Source organism: Amblyomma americanum, chromosome 8, assembly GCF_052857255.1.
Source record: "Amblyomma americanum isolate KBUSLIRL-KWMA chromosome 8, ASM5285725v1, whole genome shotgun sequence".
In the NCBI taxonomy this organism is placed as follows: Eukaryota; Metazoa; Arthropoda; class Arachnida; order Ixodida; family Ixodidae; genus Amblyomma; species Amblyomma americanum.
In genome coordinates, this window is record NC_135504.1 from 109,245,618 (window position 1) to 109,250,045 (window position 4,428).

A 4,428-nucleotide genomic window follows, 5' to 3' on the forward strand; every position below is an offset into this window, starting at 1 on the left:
TCCACAGCGTGGTGTGGCCGCCACTGGTTACGCGGTCTACCCAACAGGGCACGAGGACACTCTTCTTAGCACACGTCAGTGCAGTGGGCTCCACCACGGCATCGAAGGCATCACAGAAAATTTTCGATGAAGCAACCGGCACAAATCCGGCAGACATCGCCGGTACAACTGTGTCCTCTGACACAGAGAACGCTCCGAAATCAAGAGAGGAGCTTTCCACAAGAGCCGACATCAGAGTTGCGTCCAATGAAATCCCTCCAGTACGACAGTCTAATGTGGCACCGCACTGCTGCAAAAAGTGAATTCCAAGTATAACGTCATGTGTGGAACGTGATAGCACAGCAAATTCAGTCCTGAACACTTGACCACCGATAATAACGTTCGCAGAACAGACACCAAGAGGAACTAATGTTTCACCCTTAACACCCCGAAACACCACAGCCCGATCCCAACCAAACATCTTTTCGACCCAAACTATTCTTGAAGTTCAAACTCATTATATATACTGTCGCACCGGTATCTACTAACACCATAGTTCGAATTCCGTCGATAAGCACTTCAAGTTTGTTCTTTAACATAAACACGGGAAGAGGGATTGATGATATCGACTCGCCGGCGGCCTCACCTCCATCGGCCGCGCCGTCTAGTTTCTTGGAGGAGGCGAGCGGCGTCGAGGAGATGGTGAGCGTCGTTGACGTGAAGATGGTGGTGTCAGGCTGCGGTCGGAGGCAGGCGAGGTGTTTCGCAGCAATGCCGCACGGTAGCTACCCCAAGAGGATGTTGGCGTTGGGTGCTTAATTGCCGCATTGGGGTTGAGGGAAGTGTTCGGCCACAGGCGACGGTCTGGTTGCATCGGGCCTCGTCGGCGGCAGTATCGGGATATATGTCCGGTCATGCCACAGCGGTAACACACAGGTGGCGGGCGCCAGCGATCAACGTATGATGCTTGCCAAGCGTGGTCAGAACGTTGGTTGTAATCATCTCGAGGCTGTTGTCGCGCCAAGTCGCCTGTGTAGGCACGCCGTCTTCCCACAGACTGGTAGGCAGACTGTACCTCGCGGGGTTTCCGATCGGCGAAGTTCTGCGAAACGCCAGCTGGAACCCAAAAAGTAGATGGTGTTGCGGGCTCTGCCTGCAATGCACAACCATCTTGCTGGGCGTCATCCCGGCGCACGGGGTCTTGATACCGGAGGAGTTCCTCGCGCACAATTTGGCGAATCATGTCAGCCATTGACACTGGAGCAGCGACGTCAACGCTGGCGTTGGAGGTGATATTCGCCAGGCGCCCAAATTTTGGCACAATACGACGAAGCTTCAAAGCCTCGAACGCTCTGCAATGCTTGATGACGTCGGCCGTCGACTTCAAGCTGTCTTTGCTAATAAGGAAGTTGTATACATCTTCAGCAATCCCTTTAAGTAAATGTCCGACCTTATCGTCTTCAGACCTCCGCGGGTTCACTAGCCTGCACAACTTTACGATTTCTTCAATGTACATGGTTCAAGTCTCACCAGGTAATTGGGCCCGTTGAAGCAACGTCTGTTCGGCGCGTTTCTTTTTGGCAGAGCCGTCACCAAAACAATTCTTTATCTCTTCTATAAAACGTTCCCACGTGGTAAGAGAGTCTTCATGGTTATCAAACCAAATCAGCGTTGTCGCTTCCAAAAAAAAATACGACGTTGGCTAGCCTCACTCTGGCATCCCAGCCGTTATAGCGACTCACCCGCTCGTAATTAGTCAACCACTCGTCGACGTCTTCATCGGACCTTCCAGCAAAGGTGCGCGGTTCGCGGTGATGCTGCCAGTGGCCCGCCGCGGGTGCTGCTTGCTCGGCGCCGCCGTCCTGAGGCATATCCAGTGGAAGTGGTGGCAATCCGACAACTCTGCGGCTGCTTCGAGGAACAATGGAATCCGTGGTGATACCCAGCAACGTCCACCACAACTGTTACGTACTCAGCAGGCACTGAGTGAGTCTGGGGTGCTTATTTAAGAGATTTAGCGACGGGGCGCAGAGCTCAAACCGATCAGACCGACCAGCTTCCTTTTTCTCTACGCTTCTGATCTCCTCTCCTTTGTCGTCTACGCAAAGCATGTTACAATATATATATATATATATATATATATATATATATATATATATATATATATATATATATATATATATATATATATATATATATATATATATATATATATATATATATTAAGGAAACCAACAGTCACCGAAACCAAGTTGCATAAAGGATGTTTTCTTTTTTTTATTTGTAGTGCCAATCAATTGCTTTTAAAGAAAATTACTTATAAAGCAGCAGAAAAAACAACGATGCCGCCGGTGGGATCCGAACCCACGACCTCCGAATATCGCGTCCGGTGCTCTTTACCAAGTGAGCTACTGCGACGGCTGTCCAATCTGCTGCTTTCGTGGGTATTTATGTTTTGCGTGTAACCGAACCTTGAGGGTGTTCACCAGCGCCACCCTCGTCCATAGCGGTAGACGCAGCACGTCCTGTAATACCGCAAGTGTGACGTAGAACGTCATCTAAAGGCGAGGGCAGAAACTGTGCGAGAGCCCTCTTATGCTACCTATGGCATGAAGACTGCCAGAACCGAGACCCCCGTTAAGCTATTAGCAGACAAGGCAAATGGAATAAGGGGCTCGTTTGACAAACATATTAAGGAAACCAACAGTCACCGAAACCAAGGTGCATAGGGGATGTTTTCTTTTTTGTTTATTTGTTGTGCCAATCAATTGCTTTTAAAGAAAATTTCTTATAAAGCAGCAGAAAAAACAACGATGCCGCCAGTGGGATCTGAACCCACGACCTCCGAATATCGCGTCCGGTGCTCTTACCAAGTGAGCTACGGCGACGGCTGTCCAATCTGCTGCTTTCGAGGGTATTTATGTTTTGCGTGTAAGCGAACCTTGAGAGTGTTCACCAGCGCCACCCTCGTCCATAGCGGTAGACGTAGCACGTCCTGTAATACCGCAAGTGTGACGTAGAACGTCATCTAAAGGCGAGGGCAGAAACTGTGCGAGAGCCCTCTTATGCTACCTATGGCATGAAGACTGCCAGAACCGAGAGCCCCGTTAAGCCATTAGCAGACAAGGCAAATGAAATAAGGGGCTCGTTTGAGAAACATATTAAGGAAACCAACAGTCACCGAAACCAAGGTGCATAGGGGATGTTTTCCTTTTTTTATTTGTAGTGCCAATATATATATATATATATATATATATATATATATATATATATATATATATATATATATATATATATATATATATATATATATATATATATATATATATATATATATATATATATATATATATATATATATATATATATAGTTCTTAATTTCAGCGTCACGTGTGACCTACTTGTCGGCCCTAAAGGAGAGCATGTCAAGTGCAGCCACACGCGATGGCCTGGAATCAGACAAATACGAGCCGCAAACGTATCCCTGTGATTCCTGATATGCATGGAATTTCACACTCCCTGAAAAAAGTTCGTAAAAAGGTAGGTGTCGATCTGTTTTCAGCGCCTGATTGTCTGCCTCTCTTGTGACGAGTTCTGAATGAAGAAAGGGCAAGGGGGTCACGTGTACAACAAAGCACCAGCGGCGCTTCGTCCATTGCGATAAGAGAGTTTTGTAAGAATCCTCTGCCCAGCCCTGGGTAGTACGTATGGCGGACTGGGCGCTGTATAAATGGAAGACTAAAACAACACCGCTATAAAATTTTAAGAGCAGTTTCTGGACAGCTCGATATTCATCGCCAGGATTCTCAATGGGCAAAACAGAAGAAAAATAGCGCGTTCCTCAATATCGTCAAACAACAGTGGTCGCAAATACCAGCTGAAAACTGCAAGGCAAGTAATTGAGGTATATAAGACATGGAAGCGGGGGAATTCTTGTGTCAGCGCCCCTTCGTTAGCACTGTTTCGAAAAGAGCTATAACTCTTTGGGGACAGATAATCTCTGTTGATTTCCCGAAAGTTGCTGTTGCTGTTGTCGCGTTTTTCGTTTTTGGTGTGTTGTGTATCTTTCCATAGCGATGTCACCTATGTATTTATAATTAGTGGCACGGAAATAAACCTTCAGCTGATACTAAGGGATGTGTTCGTCTGTTTCCTTGTCTCTTGTGTCTTTCTGTGTTCGCGCTGTTCGACACAGGTAGTGTAAATTGTTAAGAAAATAATATTGGTTGGAGTGCATTTGACAGGTACTTCCAGGTGACGAGCAGCTGACCCACCATATCTCCCAAGAGTTGAATTCAGAACAAAAATTATCCACGGTTCAACTACTGCTGAACCTACTTAGAGAGCCAAAGCTGTGGTGTATCGGGAAAGTAGACGCGGCTTGGCCTCGAACATTGAGTGCCTTCCTCAAACTGGTTAGGCAATGCGCCCACCCTGAAAGGTGTCGGT

General features: G+C 47.0%; 1 pseudogene; it reads right to left on the bottom strand.

Moving 5' to 3' along the window:
- Positions 1 to 643: 643 nt before the first annotated feature.
- LOC144102668 (uncharacterized) lies at positions 644 to 1,850 on the bottom strand (annotated as a pseudogene).
- Positions 1,851 to 4,428: the final 2,578 nt, after the last annotated feature.